The 22,049-nt window shown below is 44.9% G+C and overlaps 1 long non-coding RNA gene across 9 annotated transcripts in view; it reads left to right on the top strand.

The window, feature by feature from the left end:
- Window positions 1-22,049, top strand: part of LOC117979913 (uncharacterized) — a 127,109-nt gene that overhangs the window by 88,760 nt on the left and 16,300 nt on the right. For 7 of the 9 annotated variants that reach the window (XR_010111910.1, XR_010111909.1, XR_010111911.1 and 4 more), the window contains 2 exons: window positions 16,419-16,536; window positions 17,715-17,852. The exons of 1 other annotated variant lie outside the window; for it this stretch is intronic. This is a non-coding gene — a long non-coding RNA (uncharacterized LOC117979913). The remainder of the gene's footprint in view (window positions 1-16,418; window positions 16,537-17,714; window positions 17,853-22,049) is intronic. One more of the 9 variants, XR_010111912.1, reaches the window with a different exon arrangement.

The raw sequence follows: 22,049 nt of genomic DNA, 5'->3' as shown, positions 1-22,049 counted from the left end.
CAGTTACAGTAAGAGGATTACAATTTTTTCTAATACATAATTTAGGATGAGCAGCAGGACTTATGGAAACAGTTGAAGATCTGGTTGATCTTTTAGAGTAGGTGGCTAAAGTTACACATGTCTAACCAGGGCAGAAAAACTGATGAGCATCTTGACAGCTAGCGTCAGGGTGATTTCTAGGACAGAGGTAAAAGTCAATATTTTGGAGACTTTTTTCTGCACTTTTGGAGCTTCTACATTTAGTTTGGCTCTTGGAGTGTCTGAATCTTGCTGCAAGGCCAACACTTCCTGCTCCTGGGACTGGCAGATTGTGTTGCTTTTCGTGGGTACGGGCTGGCTTTGGGAACAGTACACATAAATCAGCTGCAAAGGAGACTTCCTTGGAGGTACTGGCCTTCTAAGTGGTGTTTGCAAATACACATCCTGTCATGAAAGAGGTGAGGAGAAAGGAGTAGGAAGGCACAGAGGACGTAACTGGCAAAAACAAATAAGTGAGGTAGATAAAAAGAATGAATCTAATGGCTTCACCTGACTTAGGCACAGTTTTAAGGGGCCTGACTTAGGCCTGGGGACTTATGTTTTTAGCTGGGCTCTGTCGGCCTTTTTGATGTGGGAGTGATTAAGCAGGAATGCCGTCTACTTTCAGAGCAGTTGGAGTCGTGAGGTCTTTTCTAAGCAGGAGTGAGTCTTTCTTTTTGGAACTTTTAAACAAACACTAGGTCTCCTAGCTGGAACGAATGGTAGGACTTTGTCAGGTCAGGAATTGGATTGGGATGGGCTCCTCGAACAAGTGGCAGGATGATCTCTTGTACCTGTTGGAGAGACTATAGGTACTCTAATAAATTAATTTGTGATATTTCTGCTAATTTGACATCTCTTAGCTTAGGCAAGATAGGCCTTCTTATACATGATTTCAAAGGGTGAGAACTTAGCCTGGTAAGGGGTGCACTTTACTTTAAGTAGGGCTAAAGGAAGGAGACTTACTTAATTTACACTGGTTTTTAAGATCAATATTGTAAGAGTGTTTTTAATGTGTGGTTCATGCGTTCTACTTGCCTGGAGCTCTGAGGTTGATAGGCACCATGGAGTTTCTATTGAATGTTTAACGCCTTACTGACTGACTGAGCTATAGGTGAGGTGAAGGCTGCTCTATTATCAGACTTTATGGCAGCAGGCAGCCTATATTGAGGGATGATTTCATTGAGTAAAAACTTAACTACTGTGTTGGTGGTTTCGTTTTCGGTAGCAAATGCCTTAGTCTATCTGGAGAAGTTGTCTACTAGTACTAGAAGGTATTTGTCCTTAGCCTGGTGTGGTTTGACTTCTGTAAAGTCAATTTCTTACTTTTTTCTTGGCGAGTTTTTTCAGAGACAGTGGCCTGGGCTGGGTTTAGGACTTTGTTTGGCATTTACGTGGGCGCAGGTTGTGCACTGGAGAGCTGCTTAATCTGTTAGGCTTTGAAGACGCGGGATCTTAAAATGGCTCCGGAGGAGCTGAGGTAGCTTTGCTCCTTTTAAGTGGGTGGTAGACTGTAGGTGACTGATTAAAGTTTCTTTAAGAGTTCAGGGTGTGAAGATTCTAGAGTCAGGAAGAATCTACTAACTTTCCTGATTTGTATTGGCTCTGAGATCTGAAGCCAGTTTTTTGCTGTTGTTGAGTATACGGGATTGTCAGGCAGACCTGGCTGTGTAAAGGAGACTGTGGGCAGCAAGTTTAGAGGCGTGACTGAAAGTCGCGCTGCGACCTGAGCTGCTGAATCAGCTTTCTGGTTACTATGGGCAACGGCCGTGTTTTCTTTTTGATGTCCTTTGCAGTGGATCACAGCTAGCTGCTGAGGTGAGTAGCCTGCTTTCCTGGTAGATGGCTTTACATACATGCACAGTAGCAAAGGCGTACTTGCTGTCAGTGTAAATGTTAATACGTTTATTTTTACTTTATCAGAGAGCCTGAGTGAGGGCGATCAATTCAGCCTTTTGTGCTGAGGTGTTCGCTGGTAAAGCTTGAGCTTACAACACATCTGTCTCCATGGTAACAACTGCACTGGCTTTTCCTACTTCCTGCTTGAGGAAGCTGCTACTTCTGTGAACACGGCGGCATCTGCCTTTTATAGGGGCACAGCTTGAAGATCAGATCGGCCAGTTTCGATAGTTTCTAACAGTTCTTGACAGTCATGAGCAGGAATAGTGCAGTCTGAGTCAGGAAGTAGTGTAGCTGGATTGAAACACTTTGTGGGAGAGAAAGTCAAACGAGGCTGATCTAACAGTAAACTTCGATACTGTAAGATGCGAGCATTTGACATCTATTTGCCAGAAGCACTTCGTAGTAAGGTCTTTACGGCTTGAAGGGCTGTAAGGGTTAAATTTTGGCTTACAGTTAACTTACCATCTTCTTGGACTAGGCTTGCTGTAGCCGCTATGGCTCGCAGACAACTTGGCCATCTAGAGGCCACAGGATCTAGCCTCTTAGATAAATAGGCCACTGGGCATCTTTAGGGTCTTAGAGTCTGAGTAAGCACGTCTTTAGCAACTCCTTGGCTTTTATGGAGATATTAGGGAGGGCTAAACAGGGGCTTCAATTAATGCTAAATTAATGGGCTATTTCATTCTGTACTTCTTGGATAGCTGCCACTAAGATTTTTGTTTGTCTTTTGAATGCTTTATCAGCGACCTTTTCAGCTGCCTGTGTTGCTTGTTTTTGTTTTTTAACCTTGTGATTGTCAAAAGCTTTTTGGGCTATTTCTAAAAGCTGACGGATATTTATTCTAGCAAATTTTCTAGTTTTTGGAGTTTCTTTTTAATATCCGGGGCTGCCTGAGCCACAAATGCTAAATTAAGAGCACAGCTATTTTCTAGAGCTGCCGGGTCAAAAGGGGTGTAAATCCGATAAGCCTCCTGGAGGCGCTCTAAAAACGTTCTTGGTGACTTATCCGGCCTTTGGACAACTTCGGTCGTCTTAGACAATTTATGAGTTTCTGAGCGGCTCTTTTAATACTTGCGAGGAGATACCGGTGAAAATCGTCTGAAGCTCCCTTTCTACTTGAGGAATTTGGGTCCTGGTTAGGCCAGGTAGACGGAAAGACCTCCTCAAGGAGGTCTCTAGTTTCTTCTTCCGGTCTATTGGCTGATGTGAGGAAGTACTTTTTGGCTTCTTTTCGGATACGTTCTTTCTTTTCAGAGGTGAAAAGGGTTAAAAGGAGCTGTTGGCAATCATCTTAGGTGGGCGGGTGTGTCCGAAGTACGGACTCTATCAGAGAGGTCAAAGCCTGGGGCTTTTCAAAGAAGGGAGGATTATGGGTTTTCTAATTATATAAGACAGAAGAAGAAAAAGGGTCATAAACTAAGAAGGGTGCTGAGCGCTCGTCACCTGGAGGGACTTGTGCCTCTCTCAGTGGTAGTAGAGGGGCTACTTCTTCCTGCCGCAGTCGCGATTGAGAAGCAATGGGTGGCGAGCCTACAGGGGACGTCCCCGAGGAGACATGGGATAACATTAAGGGAGCAGGCTGGTTGTAAGGCGGTGGGACTGGGTGAGGGAGACTCTGTTCTTCAGAGGGAGGCAGTACGGGGGAAGCCGAACCGGCTGAGGGTCGAGGCAAAAACGCGGTCTGGCTTAGGCAGAACTTGGAGGTAGAATTATGAATGGCGCATGAGCGGAGCCATGGAGGGGGCTCCTGACTAAACTTAGCTATTGATCAATGTAGGGAAACTGATCAGGGTAGCTAGGATTTTTAGTAACAACCTGCCACACAGCTTGAACAATTGTGAGGTTCAATGACCTTTCAGGGGGCCACTTGACTTTACACTTTGGCCATTTTATTTTGCAGAGTGTCTGGAGCTTGCCTTTTTTAAGGCGGTCTTTATAATCCTCTGAGAAACTGAGAGGAAAATTCTGCATCACACATTGGAGAGGGCTTTAAATTTTACAAGGCTGGGAGGAAGTGTTTCTTATTTTTTTTGAAGGCAATTTAATAAGATTTGAGCATAGATATTAAACTTAGCATGGACAGAGAAACTTATTTCTTGGGGGACTGGAGTAGTGAAAGAACAGAATCAACATGACTAGAAAGAGCAGAAAAACTATAACAGCTAATACTACTTGCTACACTACTGTAGCTTTAATATTGAGGGAGGAGGACTAGAGACAGCCTGAGATCTTCTAGGTCAGTTTGATCTAGGCGTTCTTCTTCTTCTTCTAGATCTGTACCTTAAATACTTTTGGTGTCTTTATGACTTAAAGGCAAATAGCTTAAACGTAGCTTTTTCTTTTAAGGGTTTAAGGAGTGAGAGCAAAGCCAAGTCCTGGAGACGCTGAACTTCTTGTCGCACTGGAAAATGAGATGAGCGGGGTAGGGGGCAGGAACAAGGCGGAAAAGGACTACTCAGATCATTTTCAAGATGGGAGAGCAACCACAGAGTAACAGAGTAAGAATCTAAGCGAAGTAAAGCAGTATGGGCTTACGTTTCTTACACAGTGTTCTACTTAAGGGCACAGGAAAAGTTACAGAATGACAAAAGAGGTGAGCAAGGAAATCTGCAGGGTGGCTGTTTTGAACTTACTACTGGTTTACTTTAGAGGAGGTCTAATCACTTGGATGTGGGGTACAACAATCTAAATACTTACAACTTTCCTGGTGCTAGAAATCTTAATCAGGCAAATGTTTTTCACTTGTTCTTGTAACAACACTTGACTTCCTTCTGGCAGAAAAGACAGGACTGTGGTGGCCAGCCTAAATGATTGATGAGAAATTTAACCTCCTGTGACAAGAAATCAGCACTAAGGACTTTGAAGAAGTTTTTACTTAGACGTCTTGGGCAATATCACCCTCTTGACATGAAAACTTTCACAACTACTAACAAGACAATAGACACTGAACAGAACAAGCAACATAAACAAACAATTGACTTTAGGGCATGTAAACAGTTATGACAGTTTGTCCCTTTTTTTAGACAGACAAGGGGAGGGGGTCCTGTGATGGGATCAGTCAGATGCCTGCCTGGCCGCTCCCGCTGAGGGGACTTGGGCTCCTCTTAGCATTGGCAGGCCGGTATAAACTTCCGCCTCCGATCGAGCTGTGCCTGATGCTGCCTTAAGCCTTATGAGGTCGCCACGGAACCGCAGGTGAGGGCCCACTTGAACTCCGTAGCTTTCGCCGTGGAGCTACAAACTGGAGGACAAGCGCAAGCCCTTGTCTTCCCTCATTCATTCATTATTCACACAGAGTTTATAACAGTTTTTTTTTTCTTTCTTGGAGATTCTTCAAGAAACTTGAACAAGAGAAAGACTAGAGATAGGAAAAGAGAGAGAGAGAGTGACCAGCCTGCCAGAAACCAGGACTCAGTCCTCCAGCATCCTGGGATGTGGACTGAGTCAAGGGAGGGTCCCTGTCAGGGCCAGTTCCCTCCTAGACAGAGACTCAGAGGTGCCTAACACAAAACCAGGGCTCTACCTTCTAGCGTCCTAAAGAAACAGGCAGAGTCAAAAGAGGGACGCCCTCATCAGGGCCGCTTCCCTCTTACTAGAACTGAAGTCAGATCTGACCTACCTGACCTTGGGGTCAGAAGTTGAGGACTCAGAGGTGGAATTTTTGTGGGCACCCACACAGTAGTCGATCCGCTCTCCTTTGGAAGATGGTCACCTTTCGGGAACCTGAAAATTTTTTTCAGGTGGCGCCCCCGCTACAAGCCGGCCGTCCTTCCAGGGGAGCCTGCAGCAGGCCCGGAGCTAGCCCGGCTCTCGCCTGGTGGCGTTTCTCGCTCGGGCCTCCAAATGTTGTACTTGAGCGAGTTAGAGAAAATGCCACACTTTGAGGTGAATTAAGAGTCTGTTTCTTTAGCCGGCGGCCAAGAGACGGCTAATGCTTAAAGTTCTCTTGGCCCCGAAGAAGGGGCTAGATTTTCCTTTATACTTTAGTTTAGAAAGGGGAAGGGGGTCTAGCTAAAAGAATTTTACAGAAGTAAAGTAGGCAAAAAAGTTAAAAGGATAAATTATTACAGGAAAGTAAACAGTTCTAGGTCTAAGGGCTTTAAGACTATTACAAAGTGATAGACGCGGGGCTTTAGGCATTATCAATCGGACGAATTCCTGGGAACTGCGGATATTGCTCGCCACAGTATCTTATCAGTTAATTGCATTCTTAGATGTGCTAAGAGTCAGCTTGCACAAGTTAAGTCCTTGAGGGAAGGGGCTGCCGGTGAAAGAGGCAAGATAAAGTCTGTCTAGCTCTCTTAGCTAAAAGACAGTCAATTCAGGTAGAAACAAGGCTAAGTGATTAAAAGAAAAGGAAAGTCTAAGAACAAAGTTAATAAAAACAAAGTTAGGCATTACAGATGGGGTCATCCTTATATTCAGCACAGTGTTTGTCCTGAAACTTCAATGGAGTGCTCCTAGTTTGATAACTTGGACCATGCCAGATAAATTGAATTTCTCTTTCTTAACAACAGATGTTTGAATACAGCCCCGTGTCCCTCTCTGCTCCTTCCTGCCTTCCTCCTCTCCTCTTCCCTCCCTTCCTTTTCAAGAGCAGGGTTTGCAAACTTTTTCTTGAAAGCATCAGATAGTAAATATTTTAGAATTCATGGGCCATACAGTCTCCTGTAGTAGTTACTCAACTCTGCCACCCATAGCATGAAAGCAGCTGATATAGGTTGAATATGTGTCCCCGCCCAAATCTCATGTTACAATGTAATCAACAGTGTTAAAGGTGGGGCCTGGTGGGAAGAGATTGGATCATGGGGGTGGATTTCTCATGAATGATTTAGCATCATGCTTTTGGTCCTGTCCTTGCAATGGTGAGTGAGTTCTTGCAAGATCTGGTTGTTTACGAGTGTGTAACACCTCCCTCCTCACTCTCTTGCTCCCACTTCACCTTCGGCCATGATTGTAAGTTTCCTGAGGCCTCCACAGAAGCTCAGCAGATGTCATTGTCATGTTCCCTGAACAGCCTACACAACTGTGAGCCAAGTAAACCTCTTTTCTTTATACGTTACCCAGTGTCAGGTATTTCTTTATAGCATGAGAGAACAGCGTAATCCAGCAATCATAGACAATACGTAGCAAATGGGAATGGCTGTGTTTCAATAACACTTTATTGACAAAAACATGTGCAGGCAGGTCAGATTTGGCCCATGGGCCATAGTGTCCCAACCCCTTCTCTGGAATATTCTCTTCAGCCTGGATGGACATCTCTAGGTTTTTTTTTGTTTGTTTTTTGTTTTTTTTTTTTTTGAGACAAATTCTCACTGTTGCCCAGGCTGGAGTGCAGTGGTGTAATCTTTGCTCACTGCAACCTCTGTCTCCTGGGTTCAAGCAATTCTCCTGCCTCAGCCTCCCAAGTAGCTGGGATTACAGGCGCCTACCATGACACCTGGCTAATTTTTGTATTTTTTAATAGAAATAGGGTTTTACCATGTTGGCCAGGCTGGTCTCAAACTCCTGACATCAGGTGATCCACCCACCTCAGCCTCCCAAAATGCTGAGATTACAGGAGCCCACCACCACACCTGGCTAATTTTTGTATTTTTAGTAGAGATGTGATTTCACTGTGTTGCCCAGGCTGGTCTCGAACTCCTGATGTCAAGTGATCCACCTGCCTCAGCCTCCCAAAGTGCTGGGATTACAGGTGTGAGCCACTGCAGCTGCCCTCTAGATTTTTTTTTTTTTTGACCATTGCTTATTTGGTTTGACTTTCATTTTCTTCCCCATTGTGGTAGCCATTTTCTGAATGCCTTTTAGTTTACCCGCCTCCCTCCTCTGTAGTCCCTAGAGTCAGATGAACTCCTCTGCAGGTGCAATGGTGTAACACTCTCTAGTGCTGAATTTCGAGCATGAGAAAAAGAGCAAGAGTGACCAGCACCCTTGGAAACTCTGGCCTACTGAGAATTTGGTGTCTTCTCTGCAAAGGTTGCAAACCTGTTAACCCACAAGCCAGAGAGAGAGACAAGCCAGAAGCATGATCTGTTAAGCTTGAGCTTAATATTTGATGCACAGAGATCACTGTGTTTTTTGATAAGAATTAGAGGGGAAGACATGGCCACAGAGAAAAATTTCTATCCCCAGGTGAGGATTCAGGAGATAAATCTGTGAACAGAACTTCCTGAGAACTGAGATGAGGGAAATCGCTAGTGTTAGAGGGGTGAAAAACTCAGTAATTAAGGCTACGACTGTGCTCTGATAGGTGAAAGGAGAAAATGAGACTGCCAGGCATGAATAATGAGAAATCTTTGATCGACTTAGCTGTGCAGAACAGATACTAAATGCATCCTCATTCTTCTCATAATCAAAAGTTTTTGCTTAAGCTGGATGGGAAAAAGAGAATCCCATTTCACTAAGTATAAAAGAGGGGATCTTAGAGAAGGTCTCAGAAGAAAGAGATGTGGGGGTTTGTTGAAACTCACCAGAGGCTGAACCCTCTCCAGCATAACACAGGGATTGGGAGGAGTGGGGTGGCATTAGGCCAGGTGCATGGCCCAGTGCTGCTCTCTCTGGACTTTTTGCTCTCTCTGGACTTGTTTGCTAGCTGAGCTCATCCATTTGCATAATTTTCGGTGCCATTTCTCAGCTGATGAGTCCTGAACTTTTGTCTGGAGACTAGACTTCTCCTTCAAACAGCAGTCTTAAACACGCAACTTCTTTCTTGTTTTTTCCACTTGTCAACTCATGAACCTCAACCTTGTTACATCCAAAGCCAAACTCATGGCTTGGAGTGGTAGGTGATGGCTGTAATCTCAGTGCTATGGGAGGCCGAGGTGGGAGGATTACTTGAGGCCAGGAGTTTGAAGCCAGCCTGGAAAACACAGTGGGACTCCCTATCTATCTACAAAAAAAAAAAAAAAAAAAAAAAAAAAAAAAATTAGCTAGGCATGGTGATGTGCATCTGTAGGATCTGTAATCCTGCTACTTGGGAGGCTGAGGCAGGAGGATCACTTGAGCCCAGGAGTTTGAGGCTGCAAAGAGCTATGATTGCACCAATGCACTCCAGCCTGGGTGACAGAGCCAGAGACCCCGTCTTAAAAAAAAAACCCAAAGCCAAACTCTCTTTTTCCTCCTCCTTCTCCATGGGCTCTGTCCGTGCCATCTCTGTTCTGTAAATGGCACCACCCCCTGCTGAGCTGCTCAAGCTGGTCATAACTCATGTGTTGTGCTAACTCTGCTTTTGCCCTCTTCTCCAGTCAGCAAGTTCCGTGATTCTAGACTTTATCCAACCTGTCCACTCTCTCTATCCTCATTGTTGCTATCTTTGCCTAGGACACAGCTATCCCAGCTGAGTTACAGCAGCAGCCTCCTAACTGGTCTTAACTTGTCCTCTGCACCTGCTCTCCATGCTCAGCAATCCATTTCCCACCTGGCAGCTTCAGTGATCTTAAGGTGTCCATTGAGTCTCATCTCTGCCTTTCCTGCCCATGGCACATAGAATAAAATTGAGACCCCGAGTCTTCTGCCTGTTCCTGCTGCCTCTCCAGCCCTCTCCTGTCTCCTCCCCTTGGCCTACTCTATTTCAGACACTCTGGCCTCCTTTGTTTCCTTGGACTTTCAAACCTTTCTCCACAACAGGGCCTTTGCACTTGCTGCTTCAGCCTGGAATGATTTTCCTCTGCACCTCCCCAAATTAGACCATCCTTTAGGTCTCAGCTAAAATTGTGCTTCCACAGAGAGCTTTTTCCTGACCCCTTTATAAAGTGGACTTCCTTGCTCTTCTCCACCTTAACCTCTTATTATTTCTTGTTGTGGGAAGTCAGGGACCCCCAAATGGAGGGAGTGGCTGGACCCACAGCAGAGGAACATAAATTGTGAAGATTTCATGGACATTTATCAGTTCCCAAATAATGCTTTTATAATTTCTTATGCCTGTCTTTACTTTAATCTCTTAATCCTGTTATATTCATAAGCTGAGGATGTACATCACCTCAGGACCACTGTGAAAATTTTGTTAACTGTACAAATTGATTGTTTCAACAATATGAAATCAGTGCACCTTGAAAAAGAAGAGAATAACAGTGATTCTTAGGGAACAAGGGAAGACAATCATAAGGTCTGACTGCCTGCAGGGTTGGGCAATAAGAGCCATATGTTTCTTCTTGCAAAGAGTCTATAAACGGACATGCAAGTAGGAGAGATACCACTAAATTCTTCTCCTAGCAAGGAATATTAATATTAATACCCTGGGAACTGAATGCATTCCTGGGATGAGGTCAATAAATGGCCGCTCTGGGAATGTCTGTCTTATGCTGTTGAGATAAGGACTGAGATACGCCCTGGTCTCCTGCAGTACCCAAAGGCTTACTAGGGTGGGGAAAACTCCACCCTGGTAAATTTGTGGTCAGACTAGTTCTCTGCACTTGAACTCCATTTTTTATTGTTTAAGATGTTTATCAAGACAGTATGTGCACCGCTGAACATAGACCCTTATCAGTGGTTCTGCTTTTGGCTTTTGCTTTGTGATCTTTGCTGCACCCTCATTAGTAGTTCTGCTTTTGCCTTTGTCCTGTTCCCTCAGAAGCATGTGATCTTTGTTAGACCCTTAGTAGTAGTTCTGCTTTTTGCCCTTTGAAGCATGTGATCTTTGTACCTACTCCCTGTTCTTACACCCCTTCCCCTTTTGAAACCCTTAATAAAAACTTGCTGGTCTGAGACTCAGGGGGCATCATGGTCCTACCAATATGTAATGTCACCCCCAGTGGTTCAGCTGTAAAATGCCTCTCTTTGTACTGTCTCTTTATTTCTCAGCTGGCTGACATTTATGGAAAATAGAAAGAACCTATGTTGAAATATTGGGGGCAGGTCCCACCAATACCTCTTTCATGGATTTACTTATTTTTTGTCTCCCTCTGCATCCTAGAAACTCCTGGAGGGCAGAGTCATGCCTGCCATCTTCATCATTGCATTACCAGCACCCAGCACAGTGCCTGGCACAAAAGAATTTCTCAATAAATGAATCAGGATGAATGGACAAATACACAGATAGGCAGTTTGAACTACAGATGAGCTTAAATACTTTGTGCTTTTCTTAGTCAAACATGTGCAATTAAGCATAATGATATGACCACACCTGTGTGTCATATACCACACCTGTGTCTTGCCTGATGTTCTTTGCAGTCACTAAATGAAGTCAATTGTGCCTGTTTTCACAGTTCTGTTTTCAACCTAATGATCTGTTTCTTTTAACTTCTGACTGTTGGCTTTGTTTGGGTTTCTTAGCCTGACAAAGTGACAGATATTGGTATGTGCTCTTTTGTTTAAATGTCACGAACTTTAAAAATGCCTTTGCTTTTGGTAAGAAACCCTAGTTAAGACAGTCTAGTCGTCAGGATGATTTGGGTTCTGGTGCAGTAACAACAATCCCCAAATCTCAGTGGCTCCATGCAGTGACGTATTTGTTTGTTTGTTTTTGAGAAAGGGTCTCACTCTGTCACCCAGACTAGAGTGCAGTGGCACAATCTCAGCTCACTGCAACCTCTGCCTCCCAGACTCAAGCGATTCTCCTGCTTCCTGAGTAGCTAGGATTACAGGCCCATGTCACTACTGTCTGCCTAATTTTTGTACTTTAGTAGAGACAGGATTTCACCATGTTAGCCAGGCTGGTCTTGAACTCCTGACCTCAAATGATCCACTTGCCTTGGCCTCCCAAAGTGCTGGGATGACAGGCATGAGCCACCATGCCCAGCCACAGTGAGGCTTGTTCTTGGTCACGTTGAATGTCTAGGCTGTGTTAGGGCATTGTGGGGTGGTCTGTTCATTGTGTTCACTCAGGGATCCAGGCTGACAAAAGCCCCATCTCTGCATGTGTCCTTGATCACCACTTCAGGGGAAAGGGAATGTGGTGGATCACAGAGCCTCTAAACACTTCCACCTGAAGGTGACTCAAGTTGCTCCTGCTCATGGTTCATTGGAAAAAACGGATCACAGAGTCATGGACAACTTCTCTGTGCCTGGAAGGGGAACCAAAATATGAATAGCTACATTGATTTTCCCTAGCTATTACACAGAAGGCCTCATTTAAGCGCAGTTACTTATTTGTGTTTTGAAGCTAATTGTAGTCCATCAACCTTCAGAGAAGATACGTGCACTTCCAAGCTATTATTAAGCACAATTTTTTTTTTTTTTTTTTTTTTTTTTTTTTTTTTTTTTTTTGAGATAGAGTCTCACTCTGTTGCTCAGGCTGGAGTGCAGTGGCATGATCATGGATCACTGCAACTTCTGCCTCCCGGGTTCAAGTGATTTTCATGACTCAGTCTCCCAAAGTACTGGGATTACAGACACCCGCCACCACGACTGGCTAAGTTTTGTAGATTTAGTAGAGATGGGGTTTCACCATGTTGGCCTGGCTGATCTGGAACTCCTGACCTCAGGTGATCCACATGCCTTGGCCTCCCAAAGTGCTGAGATGACAGGTGTGAGCTGCCGCGCCCAGCCTTGAGTATGATTTTTGATTTGGAAGGTCAGAGTTAGGGTTTTAGTCTGAGGACAGTATGATGTGAAGGTGAAAAGCAGAGCTTGGCTGTGAGTTTGCTGGGATTCCTGTGCTGCTTCTACAGCTCTTTGGCTGTGTGACTGTCACCTTTGGCAAGTTCCTTTACCTTTCTATGTGTTGGTTTTCTCATCAATAAAATGGAAAAAATAATCATAATCATAATATCTATTGGTGTTGGGATAGCCCAGTTGTTGACACATAAGGACTCAAAAATAGATTTAATTTTTGAGATGGAGTCTTGCTCTGTTGCTAGGCTGGAGTGCAGTGATGCAATCTCGGCTCACTGCAACCTCTGCCTCCTGGGTTCAAGCGATTCTCCTGCCTCAGCCTCCTGAGTAGCTGGGATTACAGACACCCGCCACCACTCCCAGCTAATTTTTGTATTTGTAGTAGAGATTGAGTTTCGCCATGTTGGCCAGGATGCTCTCGACCTCTTGACCTCATGATCCGCCCACCTCAGCCTCCCAAAGTGTTGGGATTACAGGCGTGAGCCACCGTGCCCAGCTCAAAAATACTGTTATTAATTTTGGGGGGTAGTTACTCTATTTTGTGAAAATCAGAGTTCAGTACCTTGTAACACTGGGTTGGGATCTATCCTTGAAGGAACAGGCTTCTAAAGAGAAAGGCATGGAGAGAGGGACAAAATTCCGTGGATGTTGTAATGACTTTAGGTATATGGACCTGGGGCTGAGTTCTAGCTGGGGCCACCAGGTAGCAAGGTGGATTTTGCTAAATTCTATCACTTTCCTGGGCCTCAGACTCACTTGTTACAAATGGGGTTAAAGCATCCCTCTTTCAGGGCTAAGATAAAGATGATTAAGTAAGAGGGAATGAAAGCAACTTCCATCAATGGTCAAAAGTATTCGTTTAACTACTTCTATTTTTTTTTTTTTTTTTGAGATGGAGTCTCTCTCTGTTGCCCAGGTTGGAGTGCAGTGCCATGGTCCCAGGTCACTGCAACCTCCACCTCCTGGGTTCAAGTGATTCTCCTGCCTCAGCCTCCTGAGTAGCTGGGACTACAGGTGCGTGCCACCACACCTGGCTAATTTTTGTATTTTTAGTAGAGACAGGGTTTCATCATGTTGGCCAGGATGGTGTCGATCTCTTGACCTCGTGATCCACTCTCCTTAGCCTCCCAAAGTGTTGGGATTACAGGCATGAGCCACCACGCCCGGCCCACTTAACTTGTATATTACTTTCCTGTTGGTGGATTTACCAGTGCAAACTGAGCAGCTTAAAACACCACCCAGTTATTATCTGTTTTCATGGACAGGGTTTAACTGGGTCTTCTATTCAGGGTCACAATACTGCAACCAGATTGTCAGCTGGAGCTGGGGTCTCATCAGGTGCTCAGGGTCCTCTTCCAAGCTTATTCAGTTTGTGGATTGAATTCAATTTCTTGCAACTGTTGAACGAAGGCCCTTAGCTCCTAGAGCTGCCACCTCCAAAGACAGCTCACAACATGGCCATTTGTGTCTCCTTGGAGGCTAAGGGTTGAATCTGTGAAACTTCACCTTTAAAAGGCTCACCTGATTAGGTCTGGCCCACCTAAGATCATCCTGCTTTGGATGAACTCAAAGTCAGCTGAGCAAATGTGCTTAACAAAGCAAGTGTGACCATAATCACATTTGCAAAATTCCTTCCCCTTGTCCAAATCACAAGCTCTGCACACACTCAAGAAGAAGAGGTGATACAGGGAGCAGATATAAGAGAGTGGGTCTCTTGGGGGCTGTCCTAGAATTCTGCCCATAACAACTTCCTTTCTCGAGGAACAGCAGGCCTGGGGAGAGATGATCACGGATGAGCCCAGCACACAGGTGGTGAGCGCCTGGTGCTGGGGTAGCATGCAGGAGGCTGCGAAGCAAGTATGAAAAGCCTTCTCTGGGCTGGGTGCAGTGGCTCATGCCTGTAATGCCAGCACTTTGGGAGGCCGAGGTGGGTGGATCACAAGGTCAAGAGAGCGAGACTATCCTAGCCAACCAACATGGTGAAAACCCGTCTCTACTAAAAATACAAAAATTAGCTGGGTATGGTGGTGCACATCTCCAACAACCCAGCTCCCCAAGTGAGCAATTCCTGTCCCTTTTAAGGGCTCACAACTCTAAGGGGGTCTGTGTGAGAGGGTCATGATCGATTGATCAAGCAGGGAGTATGTGACTGGGGGCTGCATTCAGCAAACCCCGTCTCTACTAAAAATACCAAAATTCAGCAGAGTCTCAGGATACAAAATCAATGTGCAAAAATCACAAGCATTCTTATACACCAATAACAGACAAACAGAGAGCCAAATCATGAGTGAACTCCCATTCACAATTGCTTCAAAGGGAATAAAATACCTAGGAATCCAACTTACAAGGGATGTGAAGTACCTCTTCAAGGAGAACTACAAACCACTGCTCAAGGAAATAAAAGAGTATACAAACAAATGGAAAAACATTCCATGCTCATGGGTAGGAAGAACTAATATCATGAAAATGGCCATACTGCCCAAGGTAATTTACAGATTCAATGCCATCCCCATCAAGCTACCAATGACTTTCTTCACAGAATTCGAAAAAACTACTTTAAAGTTCATATGGAACCAAAAAAGAGCCCACATTGCCAAGTCAATCCTAAGCCAAAAGAACAAAGCTGGAGGCATCACACTACCTGACTTCAAACTATACTACAAGGCTACAGTAACCAAAGCAGCATGGTACTGGTACCAAAACAGAGATATAGACCAATGGAACAGTACAGAGCCCTCAGAAATAATGCCATACATCTACAACTATCTGATCTTTGACAAACCTGACAAAAGCAAGAAATAGGGAAAGGATTCCCTATTTAATAAATGGTGCTGGGAAAACTGGCTACCCACATGGAGAAAGCTGAAACTGGATCCCTTCCTTACACCTTATACTAAAATTAATTCAAGATGGATTAAAGACTTATATGTTAGACCTAAAACCACAAAAACCCTGGAAGAAAACCCAGGCAATACCATTCAGGACATAAGCACGGGCAAGGACTTCATGTCTAAAACACCAAAAGCAATGACAACAAAAGCCAAAATTGACAAATGGGATCTCATTAAACTAAAGAGCTTCTGCACAGCAAAAGAAACTACCATCAGAGTGAACAGGCAACCTACAGAATGGGAGAAAATTTTTGCAATCTATTCATCTGACAAAGGGATCTATGACTTTCTTATAACCAAGAGAATATGGCAGAGGTGATGGGATGTAGTGATTATGTTAGATAGGACGTTAAGTTATCTTGCTAGGAGGCTGTCTGTCTTGCTGGCTTTGAAGATGTGAGCTGCCATGTCATGAGTGGCCAGATGGAGAGGCCCATATGGCAAGAAGCTGAGGGCAGCAAGAAACTGGGGCCCTGTGTCCAACAGCCTGCAAGGAACTGAATGCTGCCAACAATCAGATGAGATGGGAAGCAGATCAATCACCAGTCAAGCCTCCAGATGAGTACCGAACCCTGGCTGACACTATGGCTGCAGCCTTGCACTGAACCCAGCTGAGTCACTCCTGGATTCCTGACCCACAGAAACTGTGCAGTGATAACTGTGTGCTGTCTCAAGTCACAAAGTTTGCAGTAATATTGTTGCACAGCAATAGATAACTAATATAAAAACTGTCTTACATAATGTACATTACTGAGGGAAATGTAGAACCTGGATTTGAGCTCTGATTTCAGAGTTGTGGTCTCAGTCTCCCCAGGGAGACCTGTCCTGGGAGACAGTTATGCCAGGCCGTGATGCTGTGATGATTGTTCTCTTCCTACCCAGAAGCTTTCAATAGGCATGTCAAGCATGTGACCCCAGCTACATATACCAAATGTATTTCTGACAAATGCCAGGACATCGTGAGCTTTCTTGTTTTACTGAGAGCTCCATAAAGGAAGGAGCATCTCCGTGTGTTTTTTTATTTTTATTTTTTAAGAGTTTCACTCTGTCACCCAGGCTGGAGTGTAATGGTGCAATCTCGGCTCACTGCAGTCTGTGCCTCCTGGGCTCAAGGGATTCTCCAGCTTCAGCCTCCTGAGTACCTGGGATCAAAGGAGTGCATCTCCACACCCAGGTAATTTTGTATTTTTGGTAGAGATGGGGTTTTGTCATGTTAGACAGGCAGATCTTGAACTCCTGGCCTCAAGTGATCTGCCTACCTCGGCCTCCCAAAGTGCTGGGATTACAGGCGTGAGCCACTGCACCTGGCCTGTCTTTTTTATGCTATGTCCCCATGAAACAGCCCTGTGGTCAGCACACAAAGGGGTCCAAATGTGAAAGGAAAGGGCAAACACAAGGGAAACATAGGGGTGTTCAGAAATAGTTCCCAGGTCACTGCCTGTTTCAATATGTACAGTCCTCGGCCCCACCCACAAGATTCTGATTTGGCAGGTCAGAGTTGGAGATGGGGAGCTACCTGGTTACCAGGGATCCCAGTGCATTCTGAGACAGCTGGTTGTTAGACTGCATTGTAAAAATTACCCCCCAAAGACGTGAAGGGAAATTAAAAGTCAAAGTCAGGCTAGAAAACAACACAAGTAAAACATGAATAAGTTCATTCCAGAAGGAGATTCTCAACCACAGCTCCACGTCAGAATCAGCTGGGGAGATTTTAAAACCCCAGTGCCCAGGCTCTGCAACCCAGATCAATTATTACAGAATCTCTTGGGGATGAAACATGGGCATCAGTATTTTGTGTGTGTGTGTGTTTCTTTCTTTTTCTTTTTTTTTTTTAGATGGAATCTTGTTCTGTCACCCAAGTTGGAGTGCAGTGGTGCGATCTCAGATCACTGCAACCTCTGCCTCCTGAGTTCAACCCATTTTCCTACCTCAGCCTTCTGAGTAGCTGGGATTACCGGCGTGCACCGCCATGACTAGCTAATTTTTGTATTTTTAACAGAGATAGGGTTTCACCATGTTGGCAAGGCAGGTCTTGAACTCCCAGCCTCTCGTGATCCACCCGCCTTGGCCTCCCAAAGTGCTGGGATTACAGGCATGAGCCATTGCTCCTAGCAGTATTTTTTAATGAGACAAAATTCACATAACATACCAGTCCCTGTGTGAAACCGTACACTTCAGTATCATTAAATACATTCACAATGTTAAGCAATCATCATCTCTGTCTAGTTCTAAAACATTTTCATTAACACCCCCTGCCCCCACAAAAAAAACCCTGTGTCCATCGAGCACTCTCAATCCCCTCCCCTTTCCCCCAGCTCCTGGCAGTCACTTACCTGCTTTCTGCCTCTACAGATTTGCCTATTCTGGACCTTTGACATAAATGGAATCATGTAATATATATAATAACCAAAAGGTAGCAACAACCAAGCTGGCCATTTGGTTGATGAATGAATAAACAAAATGTGCTGTATCCATACAGTGGAAGTATTGGTGAGTACTACATGTGGATGGACCTTGGAAACATCATGCTAAGTGAGAGAGAGCCTTGGTATTGTCTCATCTCCCCAGAAAATTCCAAGGTGCAGCCAAGGTTGAGACCCACTGACAAGCAATGGATATGGTTGGGTACAGATGAAATAAGGCAGCCAGGGGCAGGAGGGACGTCTCATTGAAGATGACTATTTGTGGATGCCTAGCAGGGGTGGGGATGAGGTATGATAACAGCAACCCCAATCCCAACACAGCATGACCGATTTTATCTTCAGTCAGCTGATACACCTCATGGGTTTTGGACACAGGACAACTCTGCCTCCCAGATTCAAGCGATAACTCCTGCCTCAGACTCCTAAGTAGCTGGGATTACAGGCATGTACCACCACGCCTGACTATTGTATGTTTAGTAGAAACGAGGTCTCGTCATGTTGCACAGTTTGGTCTCGAACTTCTGGCCTCAAATGATCCAACCACCTCAGCCTCCCAAAGTACTGGGATTACAGGCATGAGCCACAGTGCCCAGCCTCCAAATTCTATTTGAAGTTTGACTTTCCACCTCCAGGAAATCCAAACCTTTGCCCAAGTCACAGTGGGACACCTTGGCTTTAATTTGAGAGAAACGTGCTTTTAAAAACAACTCCAGGCCAGTCGCAGTGGCTCACGTCTATAATCCTAGCATTTTGGGAGGCCGAGGCGGACAGATCACGAGGTCAGGAGATCAAGACCATCCTGGCTAACATGGTGAAACCCCGTCTCTACTAAAAATACAAAAAATTAGCCGGGCATGGTGGTACATGCCTGTAAGCCCAGCTACTCGGGAGGCTGAGGCAGGAGAATCGCTTGAACCAGGAAGTCAGAGGTTGCAGTGAGTCGAGATGGTGCCACTGCACTCCAGCCTGGTGACAGAGACAGATTCCGTCTCAAAATAAATAAACAAATAAAACCCTCCAATATGAACACCAAACTAGAATCACTCCATCGACTTCCCTCCGCCAAGCAGGGGGAGTGATGTTGATGGTGCATGAGTGTCTATTTGCATTGAGTCTTAATGGAAAATAAGGTTGTGTCACTCAAAGGAAAAACATCACAGCCCAGACTGGAGCTGTGGATGAATAACGTGGCTGAGTGTTGGTACAGGCTTTCCACAGCAATATTAAAACTGAAAACATCAGCAATGAACCTCCCAGCCACATTTCTGCCAAATGATTTGGGGGAAAACAACAGAGGCACTCCTCAACTTTTCCTTCGCTGCACAAAGTGGGTTTGGCTGGAAATGCCAAATGTGCTTGTTGCTGGGATCTTTCAAATGAAAGCAAGCTGGGAGTCAAACTCCTGCAGCCGCAGGCCAGAAATGGGTTTAGACCAAACTATTATAGTAACACTGGTGCACATCTAAACAGATTTAACTCCCTCCCAGCAATCCAGATTAATTTAATATGCTTTCTTAACAGCATTCCGCATTTCTCATTAAAGCAAATGAACGTCCATCCCTCTCCGATAAATTAGGGCAAAAAAATTCATATGTTTAGGGCATAGGGAAGGAGGAGTTGTTGGCTGTTAAAAAAAGAACAAAAGTACCGCAAATGGCGTTTCAAAGTCTAGACATCTTCATCATCAACACAAACATTCCTCTTCACAAAGGGACCTCAAGTAACCTTAGGCTGGAGGGCCTACCTGCGTATGTTTTTCTTCTCATTCTTTCTTACCTTCCCTCCAGCCCACCCAACCCACATTCAGTGACCAAGTCACGTGGGTTTTACCTCCTAAATCTTTCTCATATCCTTCACTGCTCAGCCACTCTCCTGACACCACCATAAACCAAGCCACCATCACCTCCAGCTGTTTGACTGCAAATGCCTCCTCACTGGCCTCTGTTTTCCCCTGGCCCTGTGACAATCTGCCCTCCTCACAGGGAACAAAGCAATCACTTCAGAAGGTGCATCCAAAGAGATCACTCACTTTCAATGGCTCCCACTGCTCTGTGGGTTAACAATGATAAAAGCTAGGCCGGGCGCAGGGCATCACGCCTGTAATCCCAGCACTTTGGGAGGCCGAGGCGGGTGGATCACGACGTTAGGAGATCTAGACCATTCTCGCTAACACGGTGAAACCTCGTCTCTACTAAAAATATAAAAAAATTAGCTGGGCGTGGTGGCGGGTGCCTGTAGTCCCAGCTACTCGGGAGGCTGAAGCAGGAGAATGGCGTGAACGCGGGAGGCGGAGGTTGCAGTGAGCCAAGATCACACCACTCCACTCCAGCCTGGGCGTCAAGAGTGAAACTCCATCACACACACACACACAAAAGCCCCTTAAATCTGCTCTATGCCTATCAACCTCAGGGACTTCACTATGCTGTTCCTCACCCTGAAATGCTGTTCCTCATTTCTCCACCTAGTGAACTCCTCCCACCCCCTAGGCCTCTCCTTAAGTGTCATCTCTTCAAGGAAGATTTTACTTTTTTAATATAACTATTACAATATAATTCAGGTACCGTATGATTTGCCCATTTAAAGTGAACAAATCAATGGTTTCAGTGCATTCACAGAGCTCAGCAACCACCATCATGATCAATTTTAAAACATTTTCATCACCCCAAAAAGAAACCCCATATCCATTAGCAGGTATGTGCCATTTCCTCCTCCCACTAAGCCCTGACAATCTACTTTTTTTGAGATAGAGTCTCTGTCACAGGATGGAGTGCAGTGTCACAATCTTGGCTCAATGCAACCTCCACCTCCTGGGTTCAAGCAATTCTCCTGCCTCCCGAGTAGCTGGGATTACAGGCACGTGCCACCACGCCCATCTAATTTTGTATTTTTAGTAGAGACAGGGTTTCTGTCTTCATAGATTTGCGTGTTCTGGACATTTCATATAAATGAAATCTTATGTGACCTTTTGTGACTGGTTTCTTCCACTTAGCATAATACTCTCATGGTTCATCCGTGTTGTAGCACGTGTTACTACTTCATTCCTTTTGATGACTGAATAATAGTCCACTGCATGGTCAAACCATGTTCTATTTCTCCGCTCATCAGTAGACAAGCATTTGTGTTGTTCTCACTTTGGCACTGTTATGTATAATGCTGCTATGAGTATTTGTGTACAAGTTTCTGCACGGACACATATTTTCATTTCTTTCATAAACTGGAGTGGAAGTGCTGGGTCACAGAACTCTGTTTAAGCTTTTGAAGAAGTGCCAGACTGTGTAAGACAGAAAGCCTTTCCTCACCCTGTGAGACTGAGCTCCCTCTCTCCATTTATACGTTCTCTTTACGCCCTTGCTTCTCTTTCAGAGCAATGCACGTTGACCTGGGTCACCCTCAGCTTAAGGATCATAACTCCCCTAGACCCTCAGGGTCCACACTAAATGTGATGAAATATGATGCAAGCCACATATTTACTTTTTCATTTTGTAGTAACAACATTTTAAAAAGTAAAACAAAAGAAGTGAAGGTAATTGGAATAATATCACACATTTAAACAAATCTATCCAAAATACCAGGTCTACTTGTATAAAATATTTTAACTTTGACAAAATACTTTGCTTTCTGTTAATATTAAGGCTTCACAATCTAATGTGTATTTGACACTTCTCGCACATCTCAGCATGATGGCAGCACCCCATATGGGGGCCCTCCCATGATGCCAGTGATGGGACCTCCTCCTCCTGGGATGATGCCAGTGGGACCTGCTCCTGGAATGAGGCTGCCCATGGGAGGCCACATGCCCATGATGCCTGGGTACCCAATGATGAGACCTCCTGCCCATCTCATGATGGTGCCCAGTCAGCCCAGAATGACTCAACTACACAGATAAGGATAGATGGGAGGCCTCATTACATCAGTGTTGTTTTTTTGTTGTTATTGTTGTGGGTTTTTTTGTTTTGTTTTGTTTTTGAGACAGAGTCTTCCTCTGCTGCCCAGGCTGGAGGGCAGTGACACGATCTCAGCTCACTGAAACCTCCACTTCCTGGGTTCAAGTGATTCCCCTGCCTCAGCCTCCTGAGTAGCTGGGACTACAGGCGTGCACACCATGCCCGGCTAATTTTATTTATTTTAGTAGAGACAGGGTTTCACCATGTTGGCCAGGATGGTCTCAATCTCTGACCTCGTGACTCGCTTGCCTCAGCCTCCCAAAGTGCTGGGATTACAGGCGTGAGCCACTGTGCCCGGCCTATATGAGTTTTATATTTGC

The sequence above is a fragment of the Pan paniscus genome, chromosome 3 (assembly GCF_029289425.2).
Source record: "Pan paniscus chromosome 3, NHGRI_mPanPan1-v2.0_pri, whole genome shotgun sequence".
NCBI classification, from domain to species: Eukaryota; Metazoa; Chordata; class Mammalia; order Primates; family Hominidae; genus Pan; species Pan paniscus.
The sequence above is the reverse complement of the archived record's forward strand: the minus strand, read 5'-3'. Positions and strand labels throughout refer to the sequence as shown.